The following is a 15,943-nucleotide window of genomic DNA, read 5'->3' as shown; positions in this document are numbered from 1 at the left end:
ATCTCGGCAAAGCAAGGTCTACACGAGCCGGATTCAACGAGACTGACTTCGCGAAGATCTCACGCCCACAACTCTCACAAGAAACAGAAACGAAAGCTCCCAAATTTGTGTTTTGTAAAAGTGAAAAGTGAGGAATTAAATTCCTCTTTCTATACTTACTTTTCGAGTGCATAATCGATTAGGGCAAATAACTAACCAACCTAGTTAAACCTCGAATTGACCAAAATGAAAACAGACTATTCAGACTATTCCTAGAAATAGGAATTCATCTATGACAAAGCTGTCAGAAATTAAATTCAATAAAATTTAAAGGTCAAAAACCCAAAATCACAAAAAATTCCTTAACAACTATCGCAACAATGCAAACCTCTAAATGCACAAACACGCTCACTAGTCTAATCACATAATGCAAATGTGTTCGGATTTAATAATCACCGAAAGGTTTAATTTAAACAATTAATAAGGATACGTTGACTATACAGGGACGACATTGGTAGACTATGAACAGTTGAATCACTAAGTCCATGTGCCACTGCTAGGGATATAATTCTTGCACACTAACACACACGATCAAGTGCAATTGAATAGAATATCATAGCTGAATCAATAAAAGCATTAAATACCTAATTTGACCATTTACATCACTCATGTTCACATAAAGCATAATGAAACAAGAATGAAGTAAATCACCATAGCATAAAATCCATCACATAACAGAATCAAAGATATGTCCAGAATACTAGATAAGTAGATATCATCATAGAATATACTGTCATCTCAAAATGGCATCAACATGCAAATATGATAAATTGAACAACATAGCAGTATAGCATCTATGGTACTGAAATCAAAGTATAACATCTGACCCTCAGGTCATCTCAAAGTACATATAATAAGAGTATCAAGTATCTCTTGAATCAAAATGAACAAGGAAGAGACTGCAAACACGAGAGTCACTACAGGTTTCAAGAATTCCTACTTGGAGAAGGTCTTGAAGAGTGCTTGTGAAGTGTTGTGGCGATAGATAAAACAACTGCACATTTCTAGAATCATTAACAATCTTTTTGATCCAACTTATTTTTCCAATATAGATGGTTGCATTATTCATGATACACACACAATGAGACCGCCAAATATCTTTATATGCTATTTCAATTAACTTCCTTGCAACTTTGCATACATGGGCTGCATTTGTTACTACATGCATCACATGTTATGACAAAAACTCCTTTGTAACATCTTTAAGGATTGAAATTGAAAACTCACATCCTTGTGATGCCTTGAACAATTTACAGCCACAAGGAAATTAGGGCATTTTGTGCATGTAAATATGATTTGATGAGTTTTTGATGCCTAATTGTATTCACTTGCGACCTATGATTCCTTCATTTTCTTTGTTAAAATATTAATCTTGGAATGGTTTTTATCCAAGTTTGTTGTCCTCAATTTTAGTCTCCCTTGGTGGCACTTATAATAGTCGTGCCCTAATTATCTTTGCCATAACCTCCTTGTAATAAGGAAAGTGAGCCATGGGGAATGAAATGCAATTGACAAAGAAGAATTTGCTAGTGGTATTATTTGCCTCTTCTTTCAATTGCCCATCAAATAAATCTGCTAGAGCATTTAGAGCATTACTAGTCACCTTATGTTTCCCCATAGACTCTTGCCCTTTAATTAGAAGAATTTCAATATATGCACGTGACCTTTGCAAAGTAATAGAGGCGAAGCTTTGGCAACCCCTCTCTTTCCAAGCTTACAAAAGTGACACGTACACAACCTAGTTCTCCCAAATACCCTAGGCTTTGTTTGTAACTAGATTGCATATTGTTTTGAAGGGGTCTTCGGATTGAAAGGACCCTTAGCATTATTTTGGAAGGGCAATAAATATTTGCACTCCTAATGGACATAGTAGCTTTGCCCCTGTTTGCTTTTGTACTTTTTATTAGGTTCATAATGTCATAACCCCCTCTTGATAGTAATCATAAGATTAAAAAAGTTATAATATAAAAATAAATAAATAAATAAATAAAACAAATAATGAGATAACAAGACAATAATAACTCAAAAATCAAATAAACTAATAATAAAAAATCTGCTATTAATATAATAGTAAAATATATTATTACAATTACTAAAAGAATAATACAATCCTAATATAATAATATATATATCATTAAAATATAATATAAAATTTAAATAGTAATATACCTATAATAATAATATAGTTATATAATATGATAATAAAATAACATCATAATATGAATCTCAATATAATAATAATAACAAATAAATAGTATTTTACAGTAACTTGGACTAGGGCTTATACCTGACTAATATCTTTCAGACCAAAGAAGAACCCAATGTTAGTGCCCAAAACTTTTGAAGGATGAAGCCACCATACTTAACAAAAACCATAGACCAATTATGGATAACAATATCAACTACCTCTAAGTCAATGATCAAGAATAAAATAATGTTTTTGGCAAGTGTGGCATACGATGATATGAAAAAGTGAATTCTAATGAGCAAAATGATGATGTCAAATATCTTGGTACAATAATTACATTAACAACAATTTAGACAATTCTCAAACAATGACACCTCAATATAAATCACTATAATAGTGAAACAATCAAACAAGCCACATCAATTGTGTACTTAATACAATATATTGAGCCGACTGAGTAACTCAAATTAGATAAGAGAATTAAACTGGAAAATAACAATTTGGATAATAGCAGAGAGTAAGAGATAAAACCCAAAAGATACCAATCAGGACAATAATTACATATGTGATTAAAACAATTAATGGTTGAACCAATTTCAAGGAAATAGGAAAATCTGTTCCAAAGATCAAAGGTTTCGAAATAGTTGTTGAGCCGGTGTATATGCATGCAAATGATAAGCTATGTGAAGCGATTCATCAACAAATAATAAACAGTAATTTAATATACAAGGATATGTTCAATTTATTAAAGAGGTGCAATTATTCATTATGGAAAAAGGGAAAGACTTTTGATAGCTAATGGATGCAACTAACCGATAACAAGGAGATATATAATGAAAATGGATACCTTTCTTAGGAGAAAGGCAGATCATTAGAGAAGTTGGACCACATTCTCTCTTGGTTGGAGTTTGGTAACCATATCAGCGTACTAACAATAAGGAATCAGATAATGTTGAAGATGACAAAAGATACCAGTAAATAAATACTATAGGTTCATACAAGGTGGTACCATTTAACTAAAGCCATTCTTTCCAATTTCCATTTATAGTCCTTGTATAGATACTTCTTATCCTTAATGCTATTAGAATAATATAACTAAATTATTAAATTGGGTTTTATTATCAATTTAGATTAAGGGTGCCTATATCTATATATAAAAAGGGCATTGATACATATTATTCAATATAAACAACATTGCAAATTAATGGACATTATTACATAGTATCCAGAAGCCCACTTTGCATTCCTAAATCATCTATTGGTCCATATTTCATGGGTATGAATGGTCCACTTAATATTCATTGTATCTAGATAGTGATCATAGGTGTGTAGCACCAAGACTTGCATGGATTTGACCTTGGCGAAACTTAATGTTTAAGTATGTATTGGGGTGGGTGACTGCTTGAGAAGCCCCTACGCTTCACCCCTATTAGCAATGCCTAAATGCAGTGAGTGCTGAGTGGACCATTTATGCTCATGAGAAGTGGGTTCTTGTGAACCACCGTGCATGAAATATGAGCTGATGAAGATTGATTCGATAACCACACAATTTTGAATTCTTAAATAAAAAATAAAAGTTACATTTAACATTTTATATGCTCTTTCCAATAAAAAAATTTCTTAGTTTGATGTACTTGTTGCAAGGAATCATTGGCTCAATCCTATTAAAGTTCTGTCATCCAGCATAGAATGAAACATAAACTTAGTAAGGTCAAATTTTTAAGTTGTTCCTAGCCCCTTTATTATGGTCAGATTCTAGTATCAGCTTTGAGCCTACAACAGAGAACATTATAACTAGCTGGGAGATTTCTCGAAATCTTACTTCATCTCATTCATAAGTGTTGGGTGACACAGAGTTGTTTTAATACTTCGTACTCATGTCTCTAGAATGTCCATGTGGGATCATTCTTCTGCTTCTTTGATGCTGTATCGCTGCTCAATGGTATTTTACCTGATGATTCCAAACATGCAAAAACATTGGAAAAGGATATCTCTTGTAAATTGTTGGACAGCTCTTCAAAAGTGTAGGAGGCAATAATGATTTCTAGAAGATTTTTTTTCCTTAGTTTTTGGAGATTTATTTCAAAGTGTACAAGACATTAATAATGTTGGGAATATGTTTTTAATTTGAGTGGATGTGATCTATTATGGAGTCTCCTAGAAGCACCTATTTGACGTTTGACTATAAGGAATGCATCTTTTGTTGACCTTGATAAATATATTTTGAGGGTAAAAGTAGTGAGCTTAGTGGCACATGATTCCCCATAAATGTTACATATCTGACATACGCACCAGTTATGATTGAGTAGATTTTGTATAAATTTGCAAAAAAGTATAGGCAAAAGAATTAATATCAACTAAGATAGTTTCAATCTAATATGGTATATAAGTTTTAGGCTTGGGAACTGAATAATATTGTGATGTTTTCTTTTAGTTCAATCAGCCAATGTGTTCCTAATGCTTATTTTCCTGAAAGAGAAAAAATAAATAAATATAATAATGGGGACCATAAATTGAGATGTCAGATACAATAGTCAATAGATTGTAGTAAAATAATATTTAAGCCCCACACCAAGGGGCATTGGTATCCATAATTGGGTGGTTATTTATGAGCAGTAACAAATTGATTTTCAAGATAATGTGGGAGCATTTGGAGGATCTTGCTAGAATTAGTCCCCCCCTTTTGTTAAATGGTGAATTGTATAATTGCTTTTGAAAGCATTGCTATTTCTTGGTAAACTTTGCTACAACTTGAGTCATGCATTCAACTGTTAGTTCAAGGATGAAAACCCTTGGATTTGGCGGATTGGAGGCCAAAAACCCTATGATTTTTTTGAAGGTTATCTGATCTAAAGATTGTTATTTGTGGCGAAGGTTATGTTCTATCATGAAAGTTATATCATTCTAGCAAGTATTTGTAAGTTGTTTATTTGAAATATTCCAGAAAATTTGAATGTTGATATCTAACTCCAGCCAAATTCTAAATAATTTTACTGTTTATGCAATTTATTGCCAAATATTCTAGCTACAATTTATCACAATGGTATTAGAGCCAAGATCTTGCCAATCTAAGGGTTAAGATTTTGGATACAAGAAGCTACAACAAAACACTATGCCACCATAAACTATAGATGGCTGCAATAGATAAAGGAAGATTGTTTACCGTACAGGGTGAAAGGATACTTATCGCATATAGTATAGTAAGATATAACACAGAACAAATACTTTATTCATATATGCAATATGCACTCCAATGCTTACAATATGATTATGATGATGATCTTCCAAAGTCCCTTCTGGATGGTGTACATATACTTTCCCGAAGGGGTGATTCAACCGTCATGCGCCCTTTCGGATACAATTCTACCTGTCGGCTATAATATAGAATTTACCGACAACATCATCCCCCCAAAAAGCAAAGTCATCTCTGGACGACAATTACAAAATTACCGAGGTAGATTAACAAAATGGAATACATTAACTGTGACTAACTAAAATGGGATAAATCTTTTTCCTTCACATCACATTCACATTCCTCCCGTGCTTGCACCAAACTGGTCTCTAAAAACATGTTGCATCTGTAGCCTTTGCTAACACAATACTGTCTCCCTAGCCAAGCTGACCTTGATAGCCACCCGTGCTGCCTCCTCTACTTCCAACTCCTGAGTACACTAAGCCAAGTGTCGCTCTATTGCTTCTAATTGGATGGTCAGCTCCTCCCAAGTTCTCTATGCATCCACCAAGATAGCCTTAAGTCCAACCAACACCTACTCCTCGTGCCTCAAAGTGTAGCATCCCTCTCGAAAGGCTTGCTCCAGTGCTCTCCACCTCTGGCACACAGACACTATTCCTGCAGTAGCTCTAGGTTTCATCAATCGGTTACACTAACCATGATTGATAATTGAACTAACCGGAGCTCTAGGGGGCAATGCCCCTAGCAGGGTCAAGGAGTAGCGCCCCAACAGGGTCCTAGGGCAGGGCCCTAGGCGTGCACCGTGTTGCGATACAGGGCGGGGTCCCCCATTGCCAAGACCAAATTAACACCCTCAAACCCACACAGAAGTCCATGGAACACACCATTTTTGTGATTTTCTTCCGAACCCAGACTCTTTCTGCCAACCGCTTATGTTTTCTTTATTACCTGTTTATGTCTTTTCCTTTGGTACCATATGTTTTCCATTGCCAACTGTTTTGATTTGTCGTCTTTTTTTTCTTTTTAAAATTTTTTTTACAACCTCGTATCACCTTTCTTCTATGTCATCCCTTGTATCAATTTATGTTGTACAACCGTGCAATGATGTTTTATAACTTCTTTGTGGCTGCCGTACGATGTACACCACTCTCTTGTTCGTAGTTGGACTTCTTATAGTGTTTCAAGAGCCCCTTCTCTGTGTGAGTCATATGACAGTCCTTCTAGTCTGACTGCAATCCTTCCTCCTAGTCTGTACGGTGGTCCCTCCTCCCATTTTGTACGGTGGTCCTTCTTCCCAGTTTGTACAATAGTCTTTCCTCCCAATCCGTACGGTGTGCTTATGTGCCGGCCGTACGGTGCTAGCCTCATGGTCCCTCTTGTATGTGGTGGTCATACGGTATCTTTTTAGGTCGCTAACTGCTCTTTTCCAATTCCGTACGGTGTACCTTTTACGTTGTAAGGTGTCAAATGCCAAATATCTCCTTTTCCCTATGTGCTTTGCATCCGTACGATGCTCTTTCCTTCCTTGTAATGACTGTATGGTATCATCTTCTTTCCACTTGATGGCCTTCAATTTATTCTTCGATCATTGCTCTATTAACAATTTACATTATTTACATTTACTTTACATATATACATTACTAATTAATATTTTTAAATTTTTAAATTTGTTTTTTATTCTCTATGAGTTGTCTGCGTAGGCACATTATTTCTTTCATGATAGATTTGCAACTTCGACCTATTCAGTGCATCAACTACTTCCTTCCTGTCGAGCGTCCATAATTTGATTGCGCCATTATCACCACCTTTGCGGATCTTGTATGGTTCGAACCATTTAACTTTAAATTTGCCTGGTTTGATCTCGTTACACCCATTTTACTTCAAAATTAACTGGCCTGGTTGAAATTTATTCAATTTCAAATGCTTGTTATGCCATACTTTTTGCCTATTTTGTGTGACTTTCGTGGCCCATTGTGCCTGCAATTGTCGCTCATCAAGTTTATTTAAGTTATACAATCTCTCCCTCGGGCTTTCTATATCTCCCAGTTTGTTCTTGATCGCGATCCTTAAACTTGGTGCCATGAATTTTGTCGGTTGCCACTTCTTGCCGTCAATAACTGTATTCTTGATTCTAGAACCTTCACTCCGTACGACTGAAGTTTTTAAGCCCTTCCTCTTTGTTTCCTGTGCAAACCGTACGATGTGTTTTCCTTGTTGTCGGTACCTTTCTACTAAATCTGTGGTGTGGTGTAACCTTTTCTTTTCGTGCGGTCCGTTCACAATGTACTGTACGGTGGAATCTTTCCTTTTTTTGGGTTTGTACTATATGTTCTTCCTCTTGTACTAGCCATACAGTATGTTCTTTCCTTCAGCTTCAGCTGTAATTGCCTTGCCTTCTTTCACTTCTCTGTATTCCTTCAAACATTCATTTTCCTCTCCTTTATTACTTTCGTCGGCTCTTAACATATTACAGCTCGAAAAGAGCTCGTAGTCCTCCATCTGCCAATGGAGTAGGCCGTTCACCAAGTCCAAGTCATCATTGTTAGACCCTCCTTCCAGTCTCATTACTCCCTTTTCATTAGGTTCCATTCTCTTCTTCCCCTCCACCTTTGCCTTTAGAATCAATGACATTGCCTCCTCACCTATCATCTGTGTGTAAGTCGATTACAAATCTTTGGCCTCTGCGTTCCATGGATAGGGTATTTCGTTTCCAATCATGTTTCACCTTCGCTTGTACCAACCAACCCCTTCCAACGATGGTGTTATACTCTTTTCTTTTTAACGGAATGACCGCGAAATCCAATAAGAATGGTTGCGTTCCAATGGTTACCGGCTTTGCCATTAGGGTTCCCAACGACTTGATTCCATGCTGATCTGCAGTAACTGAGATGTAGGTGGCCACAATGTTGTCCCAACTTTTTCCATAAATCCTTCGGTAACACGTTTACGCTTGACCCTCTGTCGACGATTGTATCTGTGAGTACAGTTCCCCATCTCTAGTACTGCAGGATGTCTTCCCGTAGTGAGTGCCAGTAGCATTGGGTCTGTTGCAGTCACTTCGCTGCCATCCTTTCCTGTCACTTTCGTTGCTTTCGGGAGTGGTGTCATGTTCAGTATCGTCGTCCACAACTGAGGCATTGTAAGAAGGTCATTTAATTTTATAGGAACTTCCATTTGCATTACCTGCCTTACCATGTTTTTTTTTGCCCGATTTCTCCTCGAGGTGTTGGCAGAGTCTTTTGTTTGTAATTTCTCTATTTCCATTTGTTTTTCCAACTCTGTGCATGCTTGCTACAACCTCTTCTTTTCTTCCTCTACATTTGGGTACATTGCCTTCTTTGCTTGTTCACGAGTGATGGCTAGTATCTTCTCATCACATGCTTCGATGCTTAACAAGTTCATCCCTTGCTTAGGGCATTTTGAATTCTTGTGGTCTCCCGGACCACACCATCTGCATAACAACTGTGGTGTTTCCTTCGTGGTATAGTCTCTAGTGAAGTGCCTCTAGAGGTTGCACGCACGACATTGTATCGTCGACCGTCCACTCGAGTCATATTGTATCCGACTTTGGCCTCCATTATTGTTATTATTGTTATTGTTACCGCCTCGTCCGCGCTAGTTATTGTTATGGTATCCTCTTGAGGTTGCGGCGTTTGTGTTCGTTCCTGCTCCTGAGGTGGATACTTCTCGTGTCAGTAACACTTGCTAGTGTCCGTTCGTCTTTATATTGAACGAGCATTTCTCTGTGGAATGTTTTCCAATTTGGTAGATATTGAAAAATTGTTTTTCCGGGCAAGAGCCCTTTGTGTTGCTCTCCTTACAGTCTGTACACCACAATTCCCCTTTCACTGAGTTGGGATTCCTTTTCAGATTTTTGAATTCCTTCATCATCCATAACATATCCTTTTGCAACGCTCAAACTTCCTTACTTGATTCTTCATTGCTGCTGCTACTTTCGGAAGATGAATCGTCTGAGTTTGATGATTTGTGTTTCTTCTTTTTGCTTTCTTTTGCTCACTCTCTAGATCTATTGCCCAGTTATACGCATTAGTGTACGATGCTGGAGGTACAATTTTCATTTTTTTCTTTAGTGTCAACCGTAGCCCTTCAACAAACCATTGTTTCTTTAATTCGTCCGCTGGTGGACTCTCCATCTTTCCCACCAACTCTTTCAGCCTTCTTGCATACGTACAGATCATTTCATTCTTCTCCTGCTTCGTACTGTATATTTCTGCCGCAATTTCGTTATCGTCCCTTAGTAGTCGGAACTCTGCTATGAACTCCTTCCTGACTTCTATCCATGTAGTTAATTTCTGAGGATCGACATCCGCAAACCAATCAATTGCTACACCTCGTAGGATCGTCAGGAACTGTTGGATCCAGTCATTCTGGTCCGTTACACCATTCGCCGTCCATATTGTTTTGCATGTCTTTCAATGTCCGATCGGATCTGCCGTCCCATCACCGTTGAACTTCGGCAATTTTTTCTTTGGTCTTGCCATTGCTACTTTCTTCTGATTTTGTGGTACTTGCTGTGTACTTGCGCTGTTCTGAGTACTCGCACTGTTCTGCATAATTGTGCTGCTTTGGACAATTGCCCTACTTCCAACAACCATGGTAGTTGGCGAAAAAAGATTTCCTCAAGCGAAGTTGTTCAATTCTCTATCTTGTATCCATTTGTCTGGTGTATCGAGAATGAAGAGTTCACTCCACGCTTGTGCTCTTTTGGCACTTCGAGCCGTGCGAGTTACTTCCCTACCGCTCTAATTCTCTACCCTCGGCGTATACAAGTTAAGGAACTCCTCCCTTGTCTCTTCCACCAAATTCAATTGCTGTCGAGTCTCTTCTAGAAAAATTCCTCAGCACTACTCGGTCTGCTAGGTGAATACACTCCCTCCGTTTGTGCTCCTTCACCTCCTCGGTGCCCGTCGGGACGCTGCTGAAGCTTCTCTCTGCGCTCCGCCTATTCTGCTAAAATTAAAACTTTCTGTGCTGTGCGTATTTCATCCTTATCTTTTATCTTATTCCTATTCTTGTTAAGCAGATTCAACATTAATCTTCATAACACTTCCTTTGTTCCAGGTTCGACTGGCAATGACACCAAATGTTTACCGTACAGGGCAAAAGGATACTTATCGCATGTAATATAGTAAAGATATAACACAGAACAAATACTTTATTCATATACGCAATATGCATTCCAATGCTTACAATATGATTATGATGATGATCCTCCAAAGTCCTTTCCGGACGGTGTACATATACTTTCCCGAAGGGGTGACTCAACCGTCACGCATGCTTTCGGATACAGTTCTACCCGTCGGCTACAATATAGAATTTACTGACAACAAAGATCATTCTTTGAAACTATGGAGTCTTTGAAGGATAATGACATTTCATTAATTTTTTAACATGGGCATGTAAGGTACCCATTTTGCACAATAATATTTTGTGAGCTTTTGGCTAGTTTCCAAGATTTCCCATAAACTTCTAGGTGTACTAGGAAGAACTCCAAACTTTCTGGAGGATTCAAGTTTGGTATTTCTTGGTTATCATTGATGGCATTAGCTTACTTGGCATTATGGATTGCAGAGATGCTTTTAGAAACGTTTACAAACTCTTTGAGTTTTCTCCAAACTATTGGAGGGAATGTCTATTTTTAGTCAGTTCTTACTAAGGAATTATAAGATTTCAATCTGACCAAATTTTGAACCATAAAGATTTAAATCCAATAATATAATGTGCTTCCATTTCACACTTTCATGTCGAATGGTATATTACATATATAACGAGGTATGTAGCTCCTATAACCACCCCACTAATAAATCTAGGTGGGTTGCTCAGCCACCTTTATTCTCTCCCACCTATGCTCATAAAAAGCCCTAAATATCTTCAGACCATTTCTGAGTTTTGTTGTACCCTTCTTTTGCTATCCAAAACACTTTGAATTTTAAAATTTTGTTATGAAATGAAAAAGATATTGCAGTTATAGTTTGACTGCAATAAATTTGTATAAGGAAACACCATTTGACATTTGACATAATTTACTATTGAACTAAAATGGTGCTGCAAACTACTCACAGGTTTGGAAAGGATAAATGCTCTGATATTTTGAGTCAAAATAAATGTTTCTTCATTCCATTTACATAGGCACAAGACGAGAATTCTCTGATACCATACAAGATTTCAATCTGAGAGAATTATTAAGCATAAAGATTTAAATCAAATAACGTAATGCGCTTCCATTCCACGCTCTCACGTTGAATAATATATTACATATCTATATAAGGTATGTAACTCCTATGACAACTCCTCTAATAAATCTAGGTGGGCTGTTCAACCACTTAATTCTCTCCCTCCTATTCTCATCCCTAAGATCATGTTCCCATGCCATTGCTAAGCTTATTTTGGCTAGCAGTGGCTGCTCAATTTTTGTAGGAAATAATTGTGGAGCTGGTGGCCCCATGAATGTATATTTGATGCTTATTTTTAAGCAGGAAACTTGAAATTTGAATTAAATAATTGAATAATAATACTTTTACAAAGAAAATATAGAAATAAAATCTTAAAAAAAAAAAGAGGGAGAAGAGTTTGTGGAGCCACGTGGTGTTTTTTGGCAATAAGAAGCCACTGCTTATCTTCAGCTCCTCTTCTCCCCTAGCTAATTTTCACTTGCTAAATAATAGCTGGTCCACTAGAATAGCTATGTAGAATGGACATCAATCAGAATAATAGAACATACATTCAATTGTACAACAATCAAAAGAACATTTAATGCAATTACCATACATACCAAAGTTGGTGAGGGAAACCATATATTTTATTGATCACCAAAAAAACAACCGATACATCATTCAAGTTGCAAAGTTCTTAAATAGAGGTTGGTTGGTTAGGAAGACCAACTGATACATCCCCTCGATAACAACTATCCATCCCCAACTAACTACCTTTAAATCACAATTTAGGTCCTACATCTATCCCCCCCAAAAAAGAGTCATCTTCCAGATGACTGCCTAGCGAAACCAAAAAGAAACTATACTTCAAGAGGTAGGGTGGGAAGATGTCCTTGAACTGGAACCTTGGTGGCAAATACGCTCTAGCTCTTGCTCGGCAGCCATGTGCTTAACTTGAACTCCTTGAAGTAGGCACAAGGCATCCATTCAGTCATTTTCTGCTTCTGCCAATTTGGCTCCCAAAGTTGCTTTCTTAGCTTGCCATTCTGCCTCCTTTTGCCTTGCAAATTCCTTTTCCTCTTTTAGCTGCCTTGCTAAGTCCTTTTCCTCCTGCAATGCGAGGAAGTTACTTCAGAATGCTTCCTCCATCTGTGCGAGGAATTGCAGGAGAGGTGGCTGCTCAAGTGTCCAGTGGACTATAGGTTCGAACTTCGGCCTTCCATATCTCTGCTGCCTCTTCTTGCATGACTCTACTCTGCATAAGTACACTCCAATCTATATGGCAGGCAGTCCTCATAAATGCCACTAGTGACTCTGCTGCCTCGATGATGGCATCCAAGTTTTGCCCTTGGATCTGCTTCATGATCTACTTAGTTGCTTGCTCTATATTCTGCAACTCTTTGAGGAAGCTTTCAGCTTTTTCCCCAAATGAAGGTACTGTCATCCCTGCTACCACTGGTGCTAATGGCTCCTTATGAGTTTCCACATAGTTCTTAAATAGAGGTTGGTTGGTTAGGAAGACCAACTGACACATCTGCTCGCTAACAACTTCCCATCCCCAACTATCTATCTTTTAATTACAATATTGTATTATTAGGCCCTACAAGCTAAAGATTCTAATTTTTTTTTTAGACACATAAAATTTCTATGGGAACACTTAACTACATAGATTTAAGCACAAAATATGCTTAAGCAGCCGCATGGGAACACAAGGTAACATCACATTATTATTCTCACACACAGTTACACTCACTGTAATGTTAAGTTATATTCAACAACTTAATGTTGAATTACATAAAATTGTTTTATTACACATGCTAGTAAAGTTAAACACCTGTGTGAACACTAACACTCATGTGAACAATAATCCAAAATGAGAATCACCACTATTCTTCATAGAGATTCACTTTTAGTTTTTGTTGTTTAATGATGGAGGTATTTAATATGTTCGATTTCACAGACTCCTGGAGTGAGTGTTTCAGTTTGCAAGGTCATTTTTAGTTTCTTTGTTTTGGGCGATTGGAAGAAGGCATTGCTGGCCTTACCATTCATATCAGCCATTCTTCTTTCTGCTGGTTGCTTGTGGGTTTACCTTATAGTTTTTTAAATTTTTTATGAGGTTTTGAATGCCATATATTGCTTCATATTCTAGCTGTACAGTTTCATTTGAGCTTATTTGTTTTCTGGTGAGACGCACCCTGCAATGATCATCTTGAGGAAGGCACGAGGACTCTAGGATCAAGAAACTGCCCCTTTGGGGGGTTCTTGGGCTTGCAGGATGGTGTTTAGTTTGTGCAAGGATATTTCGGTTTGCTAGGAATGGGGTTAACGTGGTCCTTATGGACTTAAAAGAGGCCACACAGTCTTGGTATGTGCTGTAATTGATTTCTGAATATTGTCTTAAGATCTGCCATTGTTATTTGGTCATTTTGTTAGTGTTGGGAGTGTTGATTGAGTGTGACCCTGTTAAGTATAGGTTTGGGGGTTTATCGAAGGTGTAAGGTTGTATCCAGCTGCTGGAACAGCAAGAAGACGCCTTGAACAGATCTGAAGACTTACATTGTTTAGTACTTAGACTGCTGCCACTATTTCTGAGCACTTACTGCAATTATATCGGACCTGGGTTAGCTGCTGATTACCAGGATGTTTTCCCAAAATGACTGTTGAAGAGGTTATTTGTAGTGTGTAAGTTTCTAAGTTTCTGGAAGGCATTGTTCATGTATTTTGGTAAGTCAAACTTCAAAAAGCTGTCACAGTCGTATCAGTCCCTGATTGCCTTTGTTTCAGTAAGGAAATCAGATTCGAAGACCAGTATGATCAATTAGTTTCCTGAGGTGTCATCCTGTTGAGCACTAGCTTGTAGTGATTTCCATTGTTATCTGAGGTTTTGCAGCAGTTGTGTTCCAATTCATGCACCTCTTATGAGCAGAAGACATCTATATCAGAGGCCTGTAACTTTTTTCCCAATCGTTTCCCCAAAGTAACTCCTCATTGGACATTGACTATGTTGTTATTTTGGTTGTTTGACAACCTTTTGTTAATGTAACAATATGATGCTCTATACAAAAAGAAGCAGAGCAGCCAAAAGTAAAAATTATAGAATAGCAGGATGAGGATTTAACAACTCTCCTTTCAATTTTCAAGCTGATATCTCTTTCTTGAATGTTGCTCTCTGAAGACAAAACAAACATAAGAATTGAAGAAGGCTCAATCAATATTAGACTCACAAGAATCTCCAACACTATTTAAGAAGACTCGATTCACTTGATGTGTCCAACAAATGTTCAACCCATGCTTGGATCCTTAAGTTATACACTTCTTTGAGTTTTATGAATGAAGAATGATTGAGTTTTCTACCATTCACTTAGAAGGAATGACCCATTAATGCTAGTACTATGGCCTACTCAAAGGTCATATTCTTATCACTATGTATGAAGGGTTCAACCAAACATTGATTGATAGATTTGAGAAGCAAGATGCCAACATCCACTTTAGAGAGTTGGCATATTTGAAAAATGGTGGTACAGTAGACAACAATATGGTAGATTTCTAGAGGATTGTAATAATGGTACCTAATGTTTTAGACAAAATAATCACTTTTCTATTTATTGAAGGTTTATTTGAATCCCAAAGGGTGTATTCAAGGCTTTTGCTCCATCATCTCTCCAAGAAGCTATTGAGAGGGCTAACACTTGTCATTTGTGCTACAAAACAAGTTCTCATCTAAGCCAAAACCACCCATTACTGGTTTTCAAAAAGGGCAATTCTTAGAAAGGGGGGGCTTCACAAAAAAGCCACATTGTAGCCATTTGCACCACTAGTTTGGATGATCTCACAAAAAATGAACTCAAAAGAAGGAAGTCATGTTCTGTTTGCAGTGATTTGTGGAATCTTGGCTATTAATGCCTTGGAAAGGCCAAGTCCATTATGTTGAAGTAGTATTTGAATGACTTTGACCATAAAGGATATGAACTAGAGAGGTTGGATGTTTGTGAAAGCAACCACCTCTTGAGGGCACCTCAACTAACCATCCGTTTAGAGTTCATGGAGTTCTATCGAGACAATGAATCATAGTGCTTATTGGTAGTGGGGCCACACACAATTTCATTGATGAAGACTCGATTATTGAAAGTTGAGGTCTTTGTTGGATTCAAGGTTTTGGTTGATGGGATTCATTATTGCATATACCAAGATTGTTTAACAACTCATTCCTTGGTATTAACAAGGAATGTGATGATGTTTATGTTGTGTGATTGAGAGAGGTTGACATAGTTTTAGGTATTCAATGGTTACATTCCCTTGGAGAATTTTCATAGAATTATCAAATTGTACAATTAATTTTCATAGCAA

At 37.3% G+C, this 15,943-nt stretch overlaps 1 protein-coding gene across 6 annotated transcripts in view; it reads left to right on the top strand.

Moving 5' to 3' along the window:
• LOC149539203 (auxin response factor 6-like) overlaps nucleotides 1-15,943 on the top strand; it is a 111,715-nt gene that overhangs the window by 43,372 nt on the left and 52,400 nt on the right. The gene's annotated exons all lie outside the window — the stretch shown is intronic.

Source organism: Cupressus sempervirens, chromosome 9, assembly GCF_028749045.1.
Source record: "Cupressus sempervirens isolate cs-2001-9-10 chromosome 9, ASM2874904v1, whole genome shotgun sequence".
NCBI lineage: Eukaryota > Viridiplantae > Streptophyta > Pinopsida > Cupressales > Cupressaceae > Cupressus > Cupressus sempervirens.
Note: the sequence above shows the minus strand (reverse complement) of the source record. Positions and strands in the feature narration are given on the sequence as shown.